This window comes from Mus pahari, chromosome 22 (assembly GCF_900095145.1).
Source record: "Mus pahari chromosome 22, PAHARI_EIJ_v1.1, whole genome shotgun sequence".
NCBI lineage: Eukaryota > Metazoa > Chordata > Mammalia > Rodentia > Muridae > Mus > Mus pahari.
The window spans coordinates 38,834,399-38,858,762 of NC_034611.1; the positions used below are offsets into that span (position 1 = coordinate 38,834,399).

Below are 24,364 nucleotides of genomic sequence, written 5' to 3' on the forward strand. Positions count from 1 at the left end.
CATTCATGTCAGCCTTCACAGTGGCCAAGACACAGAAATACTTCAGTGTTCACCAGGAGACACATAGATAAGGAAACTGTGGTATAAGGCTAGGATAGACCACAGTGAAAGAGTTTGCCTAGTATCCTAACATGTCCAAGACCCCCGGGCCAACTCACAGTACCACACATAGAACTATGACATCTTTTTTTTTTTTTTTAATTTTTAGATATTTTCTTTATTTACATTTCAAATGCTATCCTGAAAGTTCCCTATACCCTCCCCCTGCCCTGCTCCCCTACCCACTCACTCCTACTTCTTGGTCCTGGCATTCCCCTGTACTGGGGCATATAAAGTTTGCAAGACCAAGGGACCTCTCTTCCCAGTGATGACTGATTAGGCCATCTTCTGCTACATATGCAGCTAGAGACATGAGCTCTGGGGGTACTGGTTAGTTCATATTGTTGTTCCACCTATAGAGTTGCAGACCCCTTCAACTCCTTGGGTACTTTCTCTAGCTCCTCCATTGGAGGCCCTGTGTTCTATCCAATAGCTGACTGTGAGCATCCACTTCTGTCTTTGCCAGGCACTGGCATAGACTCACAAGAGACCACTATATCATGGTCCCTTCAGCAACATCTTGCTGCCATGTGCAATAGTGTCTGGGTTTGGTGGCTGATGATGGGATGGATCCCCGGGTGAGGTAGTCTCTGGATAGTCCATCATTTCGTCTTAGCTCCAAACTTTGTCTCTGTAACTCCTCTCATGGGTATTTTGTTCCCTATTCTAAGGAGGAATGAAGTATCCACAGGTTGGTCTTCCTTATTCTTGATTTTCTTGTGTTTTGCATATTGTATCTTGGGTATTCTAAGTTTCTGGACTAATATTCACTTATCAGTGAGTGAATATCTAGTGACTTCTTTTGTGATTGGGTTACCTCACTAGGATGATATCCTCCAGATATATCCATTTGCCCAAGGATTTCATAAATTCATTGTTTTTAATAGCTGAATAGTATTCCATTGTGTAAATGAACCACATTTCCTGTATCCATTCCTCTATTGAACATCTGGACTCTTTCCAGCTTCTGGCTATTATAAATAAGGCTGCTATAAACATAGTGGAACATGTGACTATGACATCTTCTATGTGTCAGATATCATAATCGATACTCCAGTGCTATTCAGCCTTAAAAGGAGAGATGCTGCCATTCATAACATCATTAACAGACTTGAACTTGGAGGATCTATACAAAGTGAATCAAGTCAAACCTACTGCATGGCCTCACATGTAGGACCTAAATGTATCAAGCACACAGTGGTAGAGTAGGAGAGTCGGTTTGCAAGGGGTGCAGAAGAGTGGGAGAGGAGGTGGCCAGCTGAAGCTCGGCAGATGTGATGCTGCAGTTACACAAAGTGAGTAAGTTTAGGGATCTAATGCACACCGTGAGGGCTGTGGCTGATGACCTGTATCATAGACATTCACTGTGAGAGTAGCTTGCCAATGCTCTTGCCACAAAGGTACCTACAGAAGGTAACAGGCATTGAAATCTGCTTGACTACGGTCATGGATTCAGTACATATGTCAAAGCATCCTGTCCACTATAAACACATACAGTAAAAAAGAAACCAGGCCACAGATGAAGGACACTTAATTGGTGTTTGGTCTAGGCAAGTGACCATATTTCTAAAGCCCAATTTCCTTATCTGTCAAGTGGGCAGATGCAAGGACCTTGCCTATTACGATCATTGCTGAAGAAAAGCAAGCGCGTTCGCTCACGCTGAGAGTTTAACGCTGGCTGTTGTGTGAATGTTAGCTCTCACCAGCAAAGCCACTTAACAGCCTGAGTGTAACCAACTGGGCACAGGAGTCTAGACTACTGCACTGTAATCAACGCTGTCTAGGCTCCTGGCTCTGCAGTTTCAACTCCACACTCTCAAAAGATAAATATATATATTTGAAATAGACCGTTTCCGTTTTGTTTTGCCAAAGTGACGTTCTAGGTCCACAGCAAATATTATATTGTTGAAAAATGGGTCACTCTTCTTGTCTTCCTACCATAATGAACTCCGGGATTGGAAAACATATCCTCCCAATACCAAGACGCTAAGAAGAGAGCTAACCCAGCCGACATTCGTCTCCAGAGAGAGGCACTGTGACAACCATAACCATATTCCACTGGATAATTGGCGGTTACAGAGCCAAGTTTTGTGAACGTACACAAGACTAAATCATCATACGGACTACAGAAAAGCCAGCTCCAGATCCACTTGTCAGCAAGTCAAGAAACAAGCAGCGGAGCTCCTGGCAAGTCACTTAAGACAATCTGGGGTGAAAGAGAAGAGCAGTGTGTCGCCCTGCTGGGAACACTGTCTCATCGTGGCTTGCAAGAATGTAACAGGGAAGGGAAGAAACATCGGCAGGCACAGACTCATCCCAGAGCCTCATCCTTCTCAGGCTGTGCACTCTGCTTCCTAATGACATTTTCCTCTAACTTAGATCATCTGAATATGTTCGTTTTCATATGTTGCCAGAGGGTCAGATAAATCATGCGCATCCACATCCACGCTTGCGTGAGTGGAAATGGCTTTACCTGTTTGGGGGTAAAGCGCATCCAGGTTAGTCAGTTCCACAGACTGGCTTTCGGAGGAGGTTGAAGCCCTGTGGGTGTCGGAGACGCACATTTGGAAGAAGAACACAGAGAAAGCGCACCCCGAATAGACACACCGTCTTCTTCCAACTTAACATTCCAGAAATAGTTCTGCTCACCGTTCGGAAACATTTCATTCTCCTCTCAATTCGTCCCCCTGGGAGGTCTGGCAGGGCCTGTTACTAAGGCCTTAAACTTTCTATCCTGCCTGCTTGGTTCCTCTCAGAATTTAAAATTTTGAACACGTGACTTGCTGCTGCATGGAACTTATTCTTCTAGGGAACACTGAGTAAGCGCCCAGTATCTCAAGTCCTTGTGCACAGAGAGGTTGATACTACTGGCTTCTATTCATCTGCAAATGGTAAGGGCCAGCCACATACCAAACAACACTGAAGCAGCACATTTGAACAAAGCTGAGCCCTTAAGCCCCCAATGAGAGTCAGGCGGTGGTGGTGGGGGGCAGGAAAGGGAGTTAATGCAAAGGAGGGGGGGACGGACACAGCACCAGCTATGGGATTGCATATCTGACCCCATCTGCTGACATCTGCCACCAAGTGCCGTGGCGAGACTACATCACCTCCTGGGAAAGATGGTCCAGGGATGCCAGCCCTGTGTGGTTATCACCAGAACTGGGCTCCTGGGTCCAGCCCCAAACAGCCCAGCAAGAGCTTACCCTTATACCTGTGTGGGCCTCAGGGGTTTTGGTGTCGCCTCTACTAAAACCTTGAGTCTTGTGTGCAGCTCTGCGGGGGAAGGCCCTGTCTGCAGCCCTCCATGTTCCCTTCATTCTCCTTCTCCTCTCAGTTCCCTTTTGTCTTCCCATGCCTATCTGAGACCTCCTCTCCTCTCCGTCTCTGCTCTGAGGCGGCGATCCCCTCATCCCACAGGGGCCTGCTCCCAGTGAAACCTTGCGAACCACCATTCCCACTTCAGGGTATGAAAAGTGGCCATATATTAACATCCAGCATTTTTAATTGGAAGCAAAAAAAAAAAAAAAAAAGAGTATTTTAAAGACAGCCCATTGAAAGCCTTACCCCCCAACCCCTTTGTGGTTTTTAAACAAATCCTCCTATGTTGATCAGGTTGCCTCAGACCCCCAAATTCAACTGATCCCCCTGCGGCAGCCTCCTGAGAGCTGAGACCAAGGTTACACCTGGTTTTATCTATTTATATTCATGCATCCGACCCAAATGAGAGCAGCAAGACAATCACACAATCGTAAACGACTCCACTTTTGAAATGCCTATGTTTCTAGGAAAACGAAGCATCAGAAAGGTATGCCTGAGATGGGGCAAGCCAAGGGGACACACTGTTTACAAGCCATACTCCCCTGGGTACGGTGGCTTTGGGACTGTTCATCTCTAACCGGGCAAGACAAGGGTAGCATTGCTGGTGTTCTCTATAGTTCTGGGAATAAACACTAGCAATGTTCTCTAGTTTATACTCCAGTATAATCTCTCTATTGAAAGCCTGCATTTCAGAAGGTCTCAGGGTGGACCGGACATCCGGGTCTGGGACATCAGGAAGGTGGGCTCAGACGAGATTGCATTGCTCCGACTATGTGCCATGTGGGTATCCCGAACTGTGGATTTAGGCATGGAGCGGGAAAGCACAAACTGGAACCTGACAGGCTGCAGGTGAACCCAGGCAGGCGCCATCCTTTCTGGTGATAATGTGAGCGGGTCACTTGACTTTTCTGCTCCTTGGTCCTGTCTGTGATGGAGGAAATGACAGAAGCTGGCTCATGGAAGTCTGGTGGCAGATGAGTCGGGTTTTTTTTTTGTTTTTGTTTTTTTTTTTTTTTTTTTACAGAGTTCTTTGTGCTGTGTTTGGCCAGCAACAAGCACTTGTATGTCTCTTTACCATTATGGCTCCCATGAGTATGAAGAATATCTAGTCAAAGATAGAATGGTATTCTTGGTCCATATTTAATTGATGAAACACTGGTATATTTGGGGTTGAAGATGTAGCTCATGTGTAGTCGTAGTGTACATTGTATACCTAGCTATACATGAAGCCCTGGGTTCGATCCTCAGCATCCCATAACTGTGGACCTGCCCATTCTGGTACCCATGAGGTAGATGCAGGAGAATCAGAGTTCAAGACTCTCCTCAGCTACACAGCAAGTTCAAGGCCAGCCTAGGATGCAAGAATCTCTGTCGGAAACTAACAAGGAACATTTTAATTCAGCCATAATACCACATCAAGGCTTGTTTGTTTTTTTGTTTTTTTGTTTTTTTGTTTTTTTGTTTTTTTGTTTTTTTTTTTGAAAATATAGTGTTTCAGGGTAATGCTGTCAGCCAAGGTTTTGCACAATATGGAGGACACCAGTGGGCCACTAGAAGGTAAAAATAGTTGGCTCAATAACAGCAGAGTTGTGAAATTGCTTTGTGAGCTGTGCCTTTCAGGACTTGGGTTGTCTGAGCTTCAAAAGATGGCCCTTTGCAAACAGACAGACTTTCCCCCCAGATTCCTGGGTTCACAGCAATCCACAGTTCACCAAGGCAGTTTGCTCAACTCTAATTAGGAAGCTGATTGCTGGTTGGCCCTGCACAAAGGACTTTTAATTAGAGCTGAGAACGCTTAGAAAAATCCACTTGGCAAGTCAACTCCCTCCCTCTATCTCTTTTTTAACATCTCGCCAAGATCACAAGGAGAGACGGAGCTTAATTACAGTTGGTGTATATATCTTTAAGAAAAAAAATACATTAAGTGCTTTAAAATAGGCTCTCTTGGCTCTGTGATCACAAGGGTTTTTTACTTGCTTCTTATCCCTGATTGGTCTCATTCTCGGTTACAGATGAATCAGACACATTTTGAGCAGCTTTAAGATATGCTTTTCATCCAAAGCCAAGTAGGCAAATGGCAGTGAATTCCCAAGCTCTTCCGGATGATCTCATAGGTTCCTCTGGCTCCGCTTTGGGCCCTTTGCACTCAACGATGCTCTTATCTTCAACACTCTCCCCACCCCCACCCTGCTGGTGTCCAGAAAGAGGCTACAATGCAGGCCAGGCAAGGTGTTCCATTGTCTAGACAGCCGGGGCAAGCCCCGTAGTGTGTGCAGGTGGCCGCTGTCAATCGACAAATAAGAATAAGTAGAACCTATCAAATAGAGTGAGCCAGGACCGTGGTCCTGGAGGCTGTGACAGCAAGGAGAGAGCCCAGGAGATAGATGCTGCTCTTAGGACCCTCGAGAGAGCTCATTCGTTGCCCGAGGCGCTGCCAACCTCTCATTAAGTCTCCCAGCCTGACAACAGGAGACCTGAATGTCCCATAAATCCATTTGAACTTGGCATGGGCAACTAGGGACTTTTAAATTATTTATTTGAAATATCTGGTAGTGCATAGAGCAGCCGACCTCGGTGTCAGGGATGAAGGGGTTGATTCTAGAAAGCTCCCATCAGCCACTTGGTTGTGTGAGATCTCCCAGCAAAGGCATGCTGTTTCTGTTCCCTTCATTCCTAAAGTCCCCTCAATGCTAAATCCCTTTAGTCTAATCTCTGTGGCCTGAGGCTCTGCTGCCAACTGTCCCCTTTCTCCTTCCTCCTCTTCCTCCTCCTCCTCCTCGTCCTCCTCCTCCTCGTCCTCCTCCTCCTCGTCCTCCTCCTCGTCCTCCTCCTCCTCTTCCTCCTCCTCCTCTTTCTTTCCCAGCTAACTATTGATGCTTGATGCAGCATTAAGAAACTAGAAGATGCCACTGGCTTCAGAAAGGGAGCGATGGACCATCCTTGAGCCCCACCAGCTCTTTCAGACTTCTTAGGCACGGTGCTTCTATGCAGACTTTTGGGCTCAGCTCTGGGGAATGAGCTTACAACACAGGAGCATCCCTCCAGTGGTCCACAGGGATTTTAAAGCCCTCTGCCTCCTGCCCTAGGGCAGCCGAGAGAGGCATGAGGTGTCCCGCTGCACTGGACTCTGCGGCCCATGTGTTTCTCTGAGCGCTCCTTCCTTGGGTCACTATGCTTCTGTAGTAGCTGCACAACAAACACATTGGGTCATTCTGTGGTAACAGTCATGAACCTCAAAACTGATTAAGAGTAAAGGCGATATTGGAAGGAGGACATCAGTCTAATTAAAGCCAGGTGGGCTTCCTAGATCTGGGGCTGATCTACTGAAATGTTCGTGTTTCTCCTTTACATGGCTCTTGCCCCATTTTTCTCCTTTATTTTTTTATTGAATATTTTATTAATTTACATTTCAAGTGTTATCCCTTCTCCCAGTTTCCCCTCTGCAAACTCCCCATCCCATCCCCCCTACCCCTGATTCTATGAGGGTGCTCCCTCACCTACCAGCCCACTCCCACCTGACCACCCTGGCATTTCCCTACACTGGGGCATGCAGCCTATCCAGAACCAAGGGCCTCTTCTCCCATTGATGCCAGATAAGGCCATCCTCTGCCACCTATGTGACTGAAATTCTTTGATTGGTGGTTTAGACCCTCAGAGCTCTGGGGGGTCTGGTTGATTGATATTATTGTTCTTCCTATGGGGTTGCAAACCCCTTCAGCTCCTTCAGACCTTTCCCTAACTCCTCCATCTTTCCCCATATTAAGAGAGATCAGACATCTATTTAGCATGTTAGGTTCTTCATGCTATTAAAAATAATCGCATTTATGAGTTCTTCTTTCCCAACTGCCAAGAACCCAACCTAGGATTCAGCAGCAGCAGCTCCTCAGATGCTCTGGGAAGGGAAATATTATTACCACTTTTACAGATGAAGGAAGCCGAGAAGCTCAGGGAGACTGTTTTGCCTAAAGGTGAAAGTGTTTTAATCCTAGACTTTTATTTTTATCTCTTTAAATGTCTTCCTGACAGTGGTAATGAGCTTGGAATCCTCATCAGGAGAAAACCCAGTCTGAAGCCTTGTTTATAAAATTATTTCAATAAAACCCACCATCAGATTGTCTGGGGTGGGTCTTCAAACCAAGTGGCTTCCTTAATGAGCACACTCATCAGGGCAGCAGAACCTCGTTACCGGTTTCTCCCACACGTGGTCCAGGCAGGTGGTAAGGCTGGTACAAATTCATTAGTACTAAAGGCCAGAGTGGTAGAAGGTTTGAGGCTAGAATCTGGTTCGTTTCTCATTTGTTTAATTATCTTAAAGGTTAGGTGGAGAAGTGTTTGTGGCAAGTAACAATGTGACTTCAGAGAGCAAAGGCTATCCCGCATCCCCTTGTTACTGCAGAGGCCACTGGAAGTTGACGGCTCATCTGGCTGTGGCCTCCTAATTGGCTGTCCTTGTGCCTCTGCTATCCTGTTCCTGAGGACTCCCTGTCTCCCACACTTACACAGATCACTGAACTCTGAAAGAAGGAAGTCCCAGAGGGTTGTTGTTACCCAGAGCCCTTGGTCACTGTATTCCCCTGAGTCCTGCTGCCAGCATGCATCCGGGACTTTGTGTACCACAGCACCTTGGCCACTAACGACACATTAGCCACGGATGTATGAGACCACGCTGGAGCAACGGTGTGGCTAGGTTGTCAGAATGCTCCATTGGAAGAGATGGTAAACTTTTTCTCAGTTCTAAAGACCCAGCATTGTGTACATCCCTGCACAAGGGTGTGGGCACAGATACACACACACACACACACACACACACACACACACACACACACACACATTAGCTCAGTTGCCCCTGTGCTTTCTGCTGATTCAGAAGAATTTACAGAAGTATAGGCCTCACTGTTGCCTACCTTGCCTAGTAGAAGGACCACACTACACAGTTTCTTCATTCCTGTGGGAAAATGCACTGGCCGTAGAAAGCACTGAGCAGCAGAAAATGCGACCACCACCATGCACCTCGGAGGTGAAAGGGTTCAGTTACCTGAGATACAGGTTTTTCCATCTAGGGTTAGTGCACAACACACTTAGACCCCACTTTTCTTTTCTGTTTAATGTTACTCCTTGAGCATCTTCCCGTGTCATTAAGCAGTCTTCATGGCCTTCATTCTTGTCATGTGCATGGATTTCATTGTGTAATGTGCTAGGATTTCACGGCCCCTCACGTTGGACTTCAGTTAGTACTCCACTTCATGGCTATCATAGGGGAATTCTTTCGTGCAGAGACACTCCTTTACTTTGCCACATGTGTATTTTTGGAGGGATGGATTATCAAATGAAACTAAGCCCATTCAAGTTTTAAAAATTCTCTGCATGTTTGCCAAAGGTGCCACCCTGAGTTATAACTGAAAGTTGTGTGTCACACATTCGTCAAACCGAATTTTTGCTGCACTGAACTTCAAAAAATATAGTTTTGCAATTACCATCAAGTTTAGGACAGTTTAAGAGTCCTAATTTTAGGACAGTTTCTACTGTCCCCAGACTTCCTTCTATTCATTTATAGTCATTTCCCATTATTACACCTGTCTCTAAAAGCCATCGACCTGCTTCTGTTCTGCCTAAGTTTGTCTTTTCTTGACTTTTTTTTTTTTTTTTTTAATGTCTTGAGACAAGGTCACACTATGCAGTACTGACTGTCCTGGAACTCAATATGTAGACCTGGCTGGTCTCAGACTCACAGAGATCCACTTGCCTCTGCCTCCTGCGTGCTGGGGTTAAAGGTGTGAGCCATGCTTTATAAACATGAACTAATGTATTTATTCTGCAGCTAGTTTCTTTCATTCACCATAGTGTTTCTGATGTTTTTATTTTTGCCTGTATCCACGTGAGATTCGTTTTGTATTGCTATAAGGTATTCTTTGGTATGGATATGTTCCAGTTTGTTTATTCTGAATTGTGTGAAGTGTGGGGTCCTTATGCTGTGCTGTGGTAGCAGCACAATACGCCGCATCTCACAGGCGTGGCTACATTCATTAGAGTCACATGTGTCACTCTCTGGGTCCTCTAACTTTTGAAATGTGTCTGCCAACCCCTGAATGGATAAGTCAAACTGGATAGCTTTTAAACCTCGCTTATTTTCTTGAACAATTTACATAACATAGAAATCGCTGGGGCTGGAGAGAAGTGCATTTAAGAGCGCTTGATGCTCTTTCATAGGACCCAAATTCAATTTCCAGTACCCATGTCAGGCAGCTCACAACTGTCTGCACCCGCATGTACACACTCAGACATACACACACAAACACACACACACACACACACACACATACCCCTTGTAGTTAAACATGATAAAATATATCTTTAAAAAAAAAAGTCACAGTTTTTGAAATTTTGAAGAAGTTTTTAGGCTGATTAGAGTTGAAAGAGTCACAAAAGGATTTGGGCATTTTGTTGTTGCTTAGGCATTTTGTTCAGCTTGGTTGCGATCACTGTAAAAAAAAGGAGATTTTTATTCATGATTTTGTCAAATCCTTTGAAAAGGTTCCTTTTCATATATATCACCCATTTGACCAGTTTTAGCAATTTCTCCCAAGAAAATCATGTTTCATACGTTTTCAAAATATTTTCAACATGTTTGATATATTCAATATTTTCAGTATTTCAAATATTTAAAAAATATTTCCATGTAACCTCCTGCCACTCATTCATATTTTTAAAAATTCATGTGGGGTGTGTGTGTGTGTGTGTGTGTGTGTGTGTGCCCATGGAAGCCAGAAGATGGTGTCAAGTCCCTTGGATTTGGAACTACAGTTCTGAGCTGCCCAGCACGGTTGCTAAGGGAAGAATGCAGGTTCTCTGGAGGGAGCAAGCACAGGGAACTGGGAGCCAGGGGGAGCAAGCACAGGGAACTGGGAGCCAGGGGGAGCAAGCACAGGGAACTGGGAGCCAGGGCTCCAGACCCACCCAGTTCTTACATGTTCATATTGTCATCTTTTCACCTTCCCCCTTTTTGTCCTTAACATTTTGGAAGTATTTGCATTTGTGCACCTTGCTTATTTTCCAGCTCACATGTTGCTGTATTTACTTTCACCTTCCCTTGTGCTTGCTCTTTGTTTTTTTGTTTGAGCATTTGTCTCTCAGGTTTGTACGCTCACGGGTTTTTCTCATCTCTGGTTTGAGGGTGAGAGCACGGAGACGTCTCAGCTACTTCCTTGGACCGATTTGAACAAACTCCAAGAATGCTCACGTATAAAATGCTGAGTTCTATACTTTTCTTAAAAGTATAAATTTTTAAAACTAGATTTTGTAAGAGCCTTGGTTTTTGCAAGTGTTTAAGAGTTTGGGCCGTGAGGTTTTGTTCAAGCTTTTGTCATTTCACCCTTATTTTGTTGCAATTTAGACAAAAGCTTTATCTATGACCTTATATATTAGTTGCTTTGCTAAAGTTTTAAATAATACTTCAAAAAAGACATATTTAGTTAGTTAGTTAGTTAGTTAGTTGTTGTTGGACAGATACGAAATCCAATACTTGCCTAGTAATCACCTTTAATAATTCCAAATTTTCAACTCCTTTTCCTCTCTGTTGATTGCCAAAGTCTGGTGCTTCTTTCTGTCTGCAGAACTGTCTTTCTGTTGACTTCGACTGTCACATCAGTTCGTGTTTGAAAGCTTAGTGCTGTTCTTTCAGAGCTTGGCACCATCAGGATTCTTCTGCATTTACCTGCTGTCAACAACGCTGACTGACAAAATGGTACCACCTTTATCCTAAGTGTGCTTTATGAGGAATCCCACTTATTCTAAATTGTACTACAATTCTTTTCTTTTACTTGCATTTGCTTGGGGGGAAAAAAAAAAACCAAAACGTTTAGCCGTCATTTTATTCCTTTAACAGCTTAACATTAATCTCAACATTTGCTAGCATTTAGAAGTGTTTGTTTATTTTTATGTGTGTGTGCTCATATGTGTGCCTGAGTGTGTGTATTTGCACCGCATGTGTGAAAGAGTCTAAAGAGGTCAGAAGAAGGCATTGGATCCCCTGGAAGAGGAAATACAAGTGCTTGTGAGCAGCCATAAGCATGTTGGGAACTAATCCCAGCTCCTCTCCAAAAGCAGTCAGTGCTCTTACCCACTGAGCCATCTCTCCAGCACCTAGCATGTCCCCACCACACACACTTTCTTCTAGAATTCATGTACCATTCTAGGATAGAGAACACACACAAAACCATCCTATATCTAGTGTCAGACTTGCCTACCATTTTGTTTGTCAGCTTCTAATGTCTTCTCCTAACACATGCCCCCTTTTTAAAATTTATTGGATACGTTCAAAGAAACCTGGGAGAGCCACTAAGGGCCAGCAGGCCACAGAGCAACGAAGCCGGAAACCAGAGAAGAAGGGGCAGGGACATTACAAAACAGCTCTCCGTTCTGTTTCATTTCTTGAAACCAAAACAGCAAATCACATCTCACATTCCCATCTTGTCCACTGTGGGAACTCAGAAATTAGATCACCGGGACTAGCAGCAGGAGGACTTGAACTGTCTGGGGGCAGGGCACAAACTGCAGCCCTTCCCTGTGTGAGGAGTTCAGAGAAAGTCAGGTCAGTAGATGTCACCAAGAGGAGAGGGAGGGGAGAGGGTGGGGAAGGAGGAGGAAGAGGGAGAGATAGAGAAAGAAAGAGAGATTGAATTGTGTGTGTGTGTGTGTGTGTAGTGAGCCAAGAAACCACAACAGCAGACAAGACTTGGCAGCAACCCAAGGTCCCAGCCAACACAGCTGAGTCCTTCCAGACATCCCTGGAGGTCGGAGAAAGGCTGTGTCTGAGAGAGATCTACAGTCAAGTTCCCTGGCTGGAAAGTAAGGTCCAGAGCTTAAGCAAAACTGTGCCCTGGGTCAAAGGATCTGAAATTAGGCTCTTCCTGGAAAGGTTAAGGGACCAAATGCCTTTCACAGACAGAAGAAAAAGAGCCAGAGGCACTTAATCACCATCATCAAGAACGGGTATCTTAAAGAGGGGTCCTGGAGGGCTTTCCACCTTCTCTGCAAGACAAAGGATGAAACGTGATCGCTTGAAACATGGGAAAGATCAAGGAGACGTTCTTAACACTGGGTTTATACATTGTGGAGCGGTCTGCGGGGAGAGGTGTAGAATTTCCAAATCCCTGAAGGGAGAAGCAGGCAGCAGCTCTTGCAGAGAGCAAGGGCTGCCCCCCCTCCCCCCCCCCCCCGCAGACCAGACCCTAGCAAGCCACTTCTGGGTCAGCACCAAGTCACTCCTGGAGCTCCCAGGAGAGCAGGCATCTCTTCCACACTTGAACTTAGAAGGCCAGAGGGAGCACAGCCTTCTCACGCATACACGAGGCTAATTATGATGAATCCACAGGGGCCAGGAGGGTTGGTTTTGGAAACAAGGATGAGTCTGCTCAAAGTCGCCAAGCTTTTCAGTTAGGTGACTCCACAATCCTACTTTGTGTTCAGGCTGGCCTGAATGGAGTCTCCTGTGTTATAATATGTGCCGTGCAACACGTACAATCATCATAGAGGAAAAGACTGGTGATACATCGGAAATCAGAGTAATTTAACCATACAGAGAAAGGTATCTATTATGCAGTATTTATCTAGCGGTCATTAAATCCTTGATGCTTGCAACAATCTTTGCACATGTCTTATTTAATCTATTTGGACAGAAACAGCGTCTTGACCTTGAACTTGGGAGATGGGTAGACTTGGATTAAAGGGAGGACAGCAAAAGGGGAAGAGGAGAGGCAGGAAACCCAGGGATGGTGGGAGTGGTGCTCCTGTTCCCTGGAGTACCAAGGGCAAGGGGGAGGCGGTTCTGGGCATAAGGCTGAAGCTAGGTTGACCCTGGCTTCCTGTGACTTGGGACTTCTTGAGCAAGGAATTTGCACTAGTGACAATAATGTTCTCTAAGCAAAGCCGTAAGTGACTCCAAATTTACTAGGGCATGGCTTACATTTATCTGGAAGAAAATACTGTTTTTGTAAAATATTGCAAAACAGTGAAGACATTTCCCAAGATGAGTATAAAAGAGGAGGAAGCTATTAATACAAATATTCAAAAAGAATTGTCCATTCTTTGTGTGTTGTGGTTATTCTGCCTGCATGTATGTGTGCACTCCTGGTGTAAAAGGAGACCAGAGGAGGATATCAGAGCCTGCGAAACTGGAGTTACAGACTGTTGTAAGCTGTTGTGTGGATGCTGGGAGTTGAGACTGAGTCTGTCCCCCTGGAAAAGCAGCCAGTGTTCTAAGCACTTAGCGTCTTTCCAGCACTGACCGCTCTTAACCTTAAGAAAGAAACTGCTTCGGGTCAGCAAGCAGGTGATTGTACAGAATAAAGACAGTAGGGGAACAAACCAAGCTGATAGTGTAAGATGAACTCCATAACCACTTAAATAAGAAGGGGGAGAGGAGAGGATGGCTGACTACAGGAGTTTCGGGGACAGCCATGTAGAGCAAGCTAAGACTGAGGTGGGAGAAGTTTGCCTAGAATATGGTGGTGTGTTTTCTTGGGGGAAAAACCCAAAGACTCAGGGCATGGGGCATCCCTCTGCAATTACGTTGCCATGTCTGGGACTTGCTGTCAGGGCCGAGAACTTGAGTTGGTACCTGCAGGGGCACAGTGGAATGTGGGGGAGGAACGGTGTGTGGTTGGCTTGAGTGAAGCACAGCAAAGATGCTGGGAGCTGGGCCACCTTGACAAGAGACACTCAGAGGAAGTCAGAAAGGGCTGTCAAAGCCGTGGGCTGGGCTCCTTCCGAAGCCAAGCCCAGAATTACCAGATGAGCTACCAATTCCCTTGTAGCTTGAAGAAGAGACTTCTTGACCAATGTTGATAACAACAGCCTAAATAAAGGCAGGGATGAAATACACAGCAGAGAGGATATTTTGCGTCTCAAAAAAAGTTCTGATCCATCCTGTACTGTGGCTGAGACTTTAAAGATTCTGCAGAGTGAAAACAAGGCAGACATAGAGGCAAATACTGTCTGTGTAGGTGCACTAACACTCTCTGGGTGTACTAACACTGTACAGGTACACTAACACTGTACAGGTACACCAATACTGTACAGGTACACTAACACTGTATAGGTTCACTAACACTGTACAGGTACACTAATACTGAGTGGGCACACTTCTGTCCAGATACCACGAACAGGCAAAAATCACAGGCACCAGGGATGTGTTGGAGGTCATAAGCCACAAATGAGACAGAAGGATGTAGAGTTTTATGAGTGGAGTTCCGGTTTGGCATGATGAGATTTTTCTGGTAATAGAGGAGAGGTTGCACAACATCGTGAAGGTACTTAATGCTGCTCAATTGAGCACTCGAAACTGTTAAATACTAGCTTTCACAATATGAACGTTTTATTGTGATTTTTTTTTTTTTTAAAAGAACCACAGTTCTTGACGTGGAGTCCTCAATACAGACTTGCCCCACAGACGTCTTCTTGGTCAGAGGAGGGCAATCATAATGTGCTAAGAGCTGCGTGCAGACAAGTTTGCCCCAACACCAGGCTCCAGAAAAGATATAAACCTTGAAAACAGAGGGAATGAGTTAGCTGTGAGAATTGAATAGAAGAGAGACAGGGATTTCTAGATAAAGAACTGGTGTTGGGAAAGTGGCCAGTCATCACAACTCAGTTTCTCTCCCCTCACGAAGCACAGCATCAGCTACAGTGGCTTCTACCATCTGACAACCTGACATCACCTTTATCAGTTACTTCCATAGAGAGAGCTAACTACTCACAAAGTCTTTAACCTGCCGAGCTCACCCACTCCGTGGTCCTCCACCACAGAAGGGAGTGGGCAGCCATGGCTCAGGAGTGGCTCTGCTTATCTGAATGGAGACAGTTTAGTCTTTGCCAGGCATGTTACTGAGCGCCATTCTGAGGTCTGTAAATACACACCCCACCCCCGGACTGCAGCGTTTCCTATTGCGCCACTATAGACTTTGACAAAGACGCAAATGTCAACCTCCCAGTTGATCAATATAAATGCCAATTTCCAACCTGTTTTTCAGGATCTTCTGAGTCACCACTTATGTTTTCATAACCTTTCTATGCCAATAGCAGTTCTCAATTTCAACTTATTTAAGTCTTTATACAAAAATACAAGAGAAAATACTTATATCAAAACTTAAATTACTACTATCGATTGGTACTCTCTATATCCCTTCAATACAGCCTAGGTATGTTTACTATCAAAGGGAACCTCTTAACTGCAGAATGAGCTAAAGTAGCTAACCACATTGTCACAGTGCATAGCATCTCCTCTGAGAAGGGAGAAAAGAGGCCCAGCTTATCAAGGAGGAAAAAGGTCTCACACTATACTTGAGCAATGCTGAAGAGACCTATAGCGAGGTTCTGATCAGCCCAGGAGAAGCAGACGGTCATTGGAGCTGATCACAGGGCTGAAGTTTATGATACCGTTGTCTTCGTCAGATAAGTTCAATCAGATTAGATCAATCTGACAGCCAAAGATTGGTAATATCCCTTCCCAAGGTTGACACATATGGAACTTCAGGGGTCCCATAAGAAATGTACTTAAACTTTGTACACTTCAGGCACACACAGACCTGGAGAATTGTCATGCAAATATTTATTGAGGGTTTCATACTGTGTTAGACACAGTAGAAAGTGTTCAAAGAAAGGGCTAAAAAGTTTGAAGCCAGGGGCTTATAACTTCAATGGGAAAGACAGTCATACATAGAATAACAAGAAAGCAAGATAAACTAATGACCGGAGTGAAATAAAAGACAGAAAAGGAGAGCTCTAGTAAATTGGGCAACTTTTCTGTTGGAATGAAGAAAAACAAAAACAAGCAAACAAACAAACAAAAAAACCCGGGGGGGGGGGGAACACTGAAAGGAAGAAAGGCTAAATCCTATTCATGGTTTCAGAGGTTTCAACCCACGGTCAGTTGGATTCAGTACTCCACAAAGATACTCTTTATTGCCGAGGCAGGAGCATAGTATGGACCAATTGGTATCTGAGTTTTGGTAAAAACTGAAGCCAGAGCTGACACATTTAAGGAAGAGAATCCTCTCGCCCAGAAAATTCCAAAAGCGATGCTGTGAATGTATCTTATCTCTTCTTGCTGATGACCCTGGCTCAGAAATGTATCAGTTCAAAGGGGGCACTAGCTGCCAGTTAGTTCAAAGACTGTATTCTATGATCGCAGTTCAGCTTTAGTGGGCAATGCGTTAAGATTATTTTCTTCTATGAGACAAGCCATGTATGCCTTTCCTGGAAGCTCAGTTCTTCTTTGTCAGATACAGAGCCGTCGCTCCTTGCTCTTATTTTAAATGTTCTCTTCATTTATTCTTACAGCGACTTTAATGAGGACTGTGTATGCCCCTGGTCCATCCCAAGCTATCACTGTTACATTGTTGAGGAATCCCATTGTTAGACCTTTTATGGAGGAGGAGATGAACCCCGAGCCTTCGCTCACTGCTGTAGATTCTCACCAGTGTGTAAGGCATATTAATGACATGTCAACAACACAGAGACTAAATTTCATCTCTGCCACCTACCACTGGGGAACAAAAACCACCACTTATATACCGTGTTGCCTACCCTCCCTCTATAAACTGGGAATTGTCACTCATTGGGTTACTGTTACAAATGACGAGTTTAAAAGATATGCCAGACGTATTTAAAAAGCAAGTGCTATTATTGCTGTGTGAGCTAACAGAATTCAGTTATAAGGTGTCTGATATATAAAGACTCTGTCCATGTAGCTTGATTGTGCATGCTATCTTAAGTTAAAAACACACACACACACTTAAAATAGTCATCACTTACAAAGCTGAATCATGACATTTCTTTTTAATGATATCACAGGATCTGTTTTGGAAGCCAAGTGACTGTTTTGTCGCACACGAGGTCACACTCTCGGGCACCAAGACAACCCAAGCTGGTGACGACATGCGTTCCTTACTCCAGGAATAGCAGCATCCCACTTTAAGCAGGGCTCTGCTTGGGTGCTGGTGCCCCAGATAGGATTAAGATGTGGCTGTGGTCGCATCTTCCCAGGTACCTTGGAGGGGGCCCTCGGGATATTGAGACACAGCTCCTTGCTCTTTGTTGTGATCAAGCCCTGACGTATTGGTGTGGCTTATCCCCATCTATCTCCGGGCTTCGTTAGCAGTTCTCTTCATACCCTGGGCATGAAGTTTCCTCTCAGGTAACCTAGAGCTTTAAAAAGATACATCTCCAAGAGAAAAAAAAAATTCTGAGATACTGTGGTGGTTTTTCTACTACACACTAAGATAATTCCGGTGACAATTCAGTGGATCACAGCATCCTTCGCCAGAAGAGCCACTGGAAAGCAAAGATCAGGCCTCTGGCAGCACCAAAAAAGCCAGCCATGTAAACAAACAGTCTGTACCAGCACACCTAGATCTCCTCCTGTGGTCCTAAAAAAGAGGGTCGCCTGCCCCCAGAGTCTACTCTCTTTGGGCAAAGGGCAAGCTCAAGCTTTTCAACAACTCCTTTGATCTTCATCAAAGTTCTGGGTTGAACACTCCAGGTTGTTGCCGTCTGTCTTAGCTACTTGTCTGTTTGTGTGATAAAATATGCTGACAAAAATCAACTGACTGGAGAAAGGGTTTATTCTGGCTCACAGCGCCAAATACAGCCTTTCCTGGCAGGGATGCCTCGGTAGTAGGAGCTTCAAGAAGCTGGTTATATTGTGTCTACAATCAGGAAGCAGAGATGGATGAATGATGGATGAGTGCATACGTACCATTGCTCAGCTCCTCCCGGGCAGGATCCAGTCAGGCAACTGTGCTACCCACAGAGGCTGAGTCAGTCCAGCTCCATCCATGTGATCAAGATAATTCCCTGCAGGCACACTCAGAAGCCTGCCCGCTAGGAGGTTTTAGATTTTGCTGAGTCAACTGTTAACATAACCATCACGCATCTATGCATATCCGCTCACCAAGAACTCTACATCGTCGTCGGTGATGTTCCCAGAGTTTGGAGCAAGGCAAGCAAAGTAGGCAAGCGCTCTACTTCAACCATCAAGAGTTCCTGAGATGCCTGCCTCTCTGTATGCCACACATCATGAGAGCATATGACAGTATATGACCTGGGGGTATGTTTCGACCTGGTCAGCCTATAGGTGATACTCTGAACACAAGAACCTTCAGTCACCGGGAGCTAGTCAGTGTGGATAAGAAAGAGAAGCCTACACAGCCTGGTGCTCCTGGCTTGAGTTTGTGTTTGTTTAACAGGCTCTCTGGGGGGAAATCTTCTGTATTTATTTCTTCCTTGGCATTTTATTGAAGAGTATACAACTTGTAACACTGTTTCTTCTCAGGAACATATTCTCCGGTTTCTTGAGAGTAGTTCTTTTACATATTAACCAAGGCTTTTTTTCCTGGGGGGNGGGGGATGGGGTGGGGGAGGGGAGGGGAGGGGGGATGACACAAAGACACAGAGACAGAGACAGATGACACAGAAACACAGAGACACAACGGACAGAAAAGAGAGATAGACTGAGAGACAGATGGAGGCAGAGAGACAGAAACAACGACAGAGACACGACAGAGAACACAGAGATATTTAAGAAACTTGGCTCGTGCAACCCTAGAGGGTAAAATTACATGCTCTGCCCTGCAATCCACAGACCAGAGGAAATCAGCAGTGCTTCTGGTCACACTCTCAGGCTTGATAACCAAGGCTAATGTCCCAGGGCGAACGGAGATGATCGTCTCAGCTCCAGAAGGAAGCTTGAGCCCACCATTCCTCTACTTTGTTGCTTTGTTCAGGTTACCAACTAGACTGGAGGATGCTGGTCCACATTGGGGGGGGCTCCGTGGTCTTTATTCTGTCCATCAATTCAAATGCTAGTCTCATCTGGAAGCACCCTCACAGCCATCAGAAAGAGTGTTTTACCATCCGACTAGGTACCCCTTGCCCAAACAAGCTGATATTATCACAGGTTGACCCTCTGCCAACTTAGTGCCTATATGTTGTTTCTTCTTAAACCATACTTAATCTCCAAATAATGACAGTAATTCCACCTAGCATGATCCAACTGTCTTTCATATAGGGAAAAAAATGCCCTAATCTTTCCCACAGAAAAGATGAGGTCCTTGAATAATGCTTAGTTCTCTCTTGACAGCTCATAGCTTAAATGCTGTGACACCAAGTTTGCAATGCTACACGCTGATGGGTATAAAGCCAGTCTACCTTGTGTTGCATTATAAGGCATTAAGAGAAGAAATTAAAATCATTTGCTTGTAATATGTATACACACATGAATTTATAACAAAATAAGGAGGGGATAATCTTGATTATCCTCCTCATTTCTATTACTGGAGACAGGGTAGTAGATAGATGGCAACTAACTTCTGTTATGCTGCCTGTATTTCTCTTGCCTTCAGAAAGTGCTTCCTTACCTAACTGGTGATGCCTAACCAACTGGTTCTTTACCTGACGGAGTAGGTCAAATCTCTGTTTATGCAGGCTCTTTGCCACGAGTAGTATTACCTGGATTGCATTGTAGCTTTTCGTTGGCCTTAATCCCAGGGCATGGTCATATGAAGAGCCACAGTTAAGACATTTCTTAGACTCTCTTTTCTCCATTGTAGAACAGTAGTCCCATTTCTCCTTAAGTAGTACATACAACTCATACACCCCTGCAATGCTGTAGCCCCTTATTTGTTGATATAGAGCTATAAGGAGTGCAAGGCATCCAGGAACAGTGTTAACTTTCAGTTCAGTAGATTCCTTATTGAGTCTCATGGCAGGAATACTCCCCAGTGTGTGACAGGCTCCTTTCTAGCCTGGTAGAACGCAAAACATCAGCAACAAGAGCAAGAATTCTGTTAGGAGTTGCTAGCAAACAGGGGCATCTTCACTTTGGATTTCAGGATGGGTCTTGGCTAATAAACAGTACCATTTAAGGACACCGACTCAGAACGTATAGAGAACCTTGCCCCAGACCTAGCATGCACTGTGGCCGAATCCTTAAAACATCATTCAGTGCTTTCATCAAGCCAGCTGCTTCGGTTTGGAGAGTGTGGGAAGCCTGGTGAATTCCACAGCAAGGGCCTTTTGCCACCCCTCCTTGGCTGTGAAGTGCACTGCCTAATAAGAAGCAGTGCAGTATGGAATATTCTAACAGAATTGTTCTGTCAGCTCATGGGTGGTCGTGTTGGCTGAGACTGGGAGACCAAATTCCATTGTAAGTGGGGAAACAGCTTCAACTCATAAAGATGCATAAGAATAGGGGTTCAACATCTCCAGTTTCACCAAGGATTTTCTGCATATTCCCACCACAACTGGCAGGACCCCAATATTTTTCAATCAGTGGCCCCACTTTTTACCAGAGACATATATAAGACCTGGAGTTTCAGTTCTGTTATAACTAGCCAATCACGGGATGAGATTCTGTGTTTGCTTTTCAGCCATTTAAGCCCTCCAGCTGCAAGATAAGATATTCCTTCAGAATACACACAGAAGCTTCTCAATGTTTTATGAAGCACTTTAATCTACAGAACTAAAACTGGGTTTGATTTACTGCTTTGTCCAGGAACAGACCGTGGGCACAACCCACCAACATTATCATAGTCTCTAGGTCCTAAAAATGTTCAAAGGTTCTATGTTAATAACAATTGTCAGCTTGACAATATCTAGGTTCAATGGGACAACAAGCCTCTGTATGTCTGTGAGGGGTTATTTAGGTTTGGATAGATACACAAGACAGGAAGAGCTACCCTAAATGTGAGTGGCATCCTAGCATGGACTGGAGATCCTAGACTGAATAATCAGGAGAGGATGGGGGAGACTGCTCAGTCAGCACAAGCCATGATCAGGAGCTGAAAGACTGGAGAGGCACATTACCCATTGTGGGTGAAGAACAGACAGGAGTTACTCACAAAGAAATGGAATTTTATTTGGGAACCCATGATATTCATCTAGGAAAGCACATTCTCATACAAGCAGAAACATGTCACCTTAAGAGTACAGATCACATGTTCAAAGAGGAAAGATAGTTGACACATTCTTCAGGCGCTCCATTTAAGGTCACCTGTGAGAGCACACATTCTATTCCCAGCACGTGGGAGGCTGAGGCAGAAGGACAGCAGACGTGAGGTGAGCTCCAGCCACACAGGGAAACTGGTCTCAAAAACAACAAAGGAAAGGAAAAGGAGATGATGGGCAGGAACGCTTCTGAGCATGCTCTGTTCGTACTGTAGGGTCCTTTCCACGCAGTGTTTAAAAGAGCGGGTGGACAGCTGCAAGCACTAGTCTGAAGACACGTTGATCTAAGTGTTTGTCTCTGATGCTGCCTGCCTCATTTGGTGACCCCTATCTCCTACAGACACTGATTAGGAGTTTCTGGTGGAGATGCAGGCCATGTGTCACAGGTTATCTGCTCTGGGAAACACATGCCCATTTGCATCCTTAAATATGATTGGATTTGAGAGCCAACGCCAGAAACTGCAAAAGTAGTTTGCAATAACTCAGAAAAGAAAAACATTCTTAAAGTTCTGTTTCTTTAGAAACACTCCCACTATCAAGCTTTTTATTAGTTAGAGTTTTCCAGAATTAAAGAAGTTTGTGTATGTGACTGTGTGTGTATGTTTGAGTGTATGTGTCTGACTGTATGTATATGTGTGTGAGCCTATGTATGTATATCTGTGTGTGTGTCTATGTATGTGTATCTGTGTGTATGTGTATGTGAGCCTATATATATATATATATATATATATATATATATATATATATATATATATCTGTGTGTATGTGTGTATGAGCCTATGTATGTGTATCTTTGTGTGTAAGTCTATATATATATATATGTGTGTGTGTGTGTATCTGTGTGTATGTGTGTGTGTGTGTGTCTGTGTCTGTGTGTCTGTGTCTCTCTGTGAGAGTATCCATGTATCTCTGCCTCTCTGACTCTCTCCCTCTGTGTGTATTTGCATATGACTGTGTGTGTATGTGTGTGTGACTGTGTGTCTGTGTGTATGTTTGTGTGTGTGTGAGTCTATGTGTATGTGTGTGAGTATGTGTGTGTCTGTGTGTCTCTGTGTCTGTGTATCTATGTCTCTCCCCCCTGCCCCACATGTGTGTGTGTGTGTGTGTGTGTGTGTGTGTGTGCCTGAAGGCCAGTGAACCAGATGTATTACCATCTGGAGCAGGAAGAGGTGCAAGGTGGTTCCCGGACAATGCTGTTTTCTCTACCCTATGGCTTTGGACGATGCTCACCCACTTCTGCCTAGGAACATCCTCTTTCTCTGTCTTGTGAATTTATATGTTCATTTCCTCTGCAAAATCTTCACAGACATACCCTCAAAACAAGGCTTTACCAGATTTCTGGGCATGGTGTAGCCCAGTCAGATTGGTGTAGAAAATTAGCCCCTCACTTTCCTCCCTGGGATGAAGGTTGGTAGTATTATGCCTCCACTGCAGAAGGGTGACTTGCTGTTCCCACGTGGCCCCCCCAATTCAGACACCCTAATGCTGCTGAAGATGTGTGAAAAGATGTCTTTTTCAAAATGCCAAATTGTGGCTCTCCGCTCATCCCTGTTCCAGAGACAGTCTTATCTCCTCTTGCAGTGCCAGCCTTGTCCCTTAGACAGGACTTTGAAGGTCAGAGTGAATGGATTTAGCCATATTGGGTTGTCAGGGCTGCCAGCTCATCTGGCAAAGTAGAGATTGTTGCCATCAACGACCCCTTCATTGACTTCGACTGCATGGTCTACATGTTCCAGTATGACTCCACCCACAGCTAATTCAATGGCACAGTCAAGGCCGAGAATGGGAAGCTTGTCATCGACGACGGGATGCCCATCACCGTCTTCCAGGAGCGAGACCCCCCACTAAGATCAAATGGGGTGATGCTGGTGTTGAGTATGTCCTGGAGTCTACTGGCATCTTCACCACCATGGGTGGTGCCAAAAAGGTCATCATCTCTGTCTCTTCTGCTGATGCTCCATGTTTGGGATGGATGTGAACCACAAGAACTATGACAACTTGCTCGAGTTCGTCAGCAATGCTTCCCGCACCATCAACTGCTTGACTCCCCCCAGCCAAGGTCATCCATGACAATTTTGGCATCATGGAAAGACTCATGACCACAGTCTATACCATTACTGTCACTCAGAAGACTGTGGATGGTCCCTCTGGAAAGCTGAGTCATGATGGCTGTCATGATGGCTGTGGGGTTGCCCAGAACATCATCCCTATATCCACTGGTGCTGCCAAGGCTATGAACAAGGTCATCCCAGATCTGAATGGGAAGCTCACTGGCATGGCCTTCCATGTTCCTACCTTCAATGTATCCATTGTGGATATGACATGCCACCTGGAGAAACCGGCCAAGTATGATGACATCAAGAAGGTGGTGAAGCAGGCATCTGAGGGCCCACTGAAGGGCATCCTGGGCTACACTGAGGACCAGGTTGTCTCCTGCAACTTTAACAGTAACTCTCACTTCTCTATCTTTGATGTTGGGTCTGGCATTGCTCTCAATGACAACTTTTAAAGCTCAGTTCCTGGTATGACAATGAATATGGCTACAGCAACAGAGAGGTGGACCTCAGGAGTCCCTATACCAACTCAGTCCCCAATACTGAGCATCTCCCTCACAGTTTCCATCACAGACCCCCAAAATAACAGGAGGGGCCTAGGGAGCCCTACTCTCTTGAATACCTTCAATTAAGTTCATTGTACAACAACAACAGCAACAACAATAATAATAAAAGATACCAAATTGCAAAAATCTTACAAGACTATTGCCATAGTGATGCCTACCTACACCTGACTCTGCCATACTTAGTCCCACTGTGGCTAAAACTATGATATGTTTGAGAAAAAAAAAAACACCCTTTGGGCAGTTAAGTACTTGATGAATGATTTTTGTTCAGGTGTGAAAGCTGAAGATCTGAGCAATGAAACATTCCCTGAAACTAAGAGTTCCATG

At 44.9% G+C, this 24,364-nt stretch overlaps 1 pseudogene; it reads left to right on the plus strand.

The window, feature by feature from the left end:
- The first annotated feature begins 22,836 nt into the window (after nt 1–22,836).
- Nucleotides 22,837–24,057, plus strand: LOC110338719 (annotated as a pseudogene).
- Nucleotides 24,058–24,364: the final 307 nt, after the last annotated feature.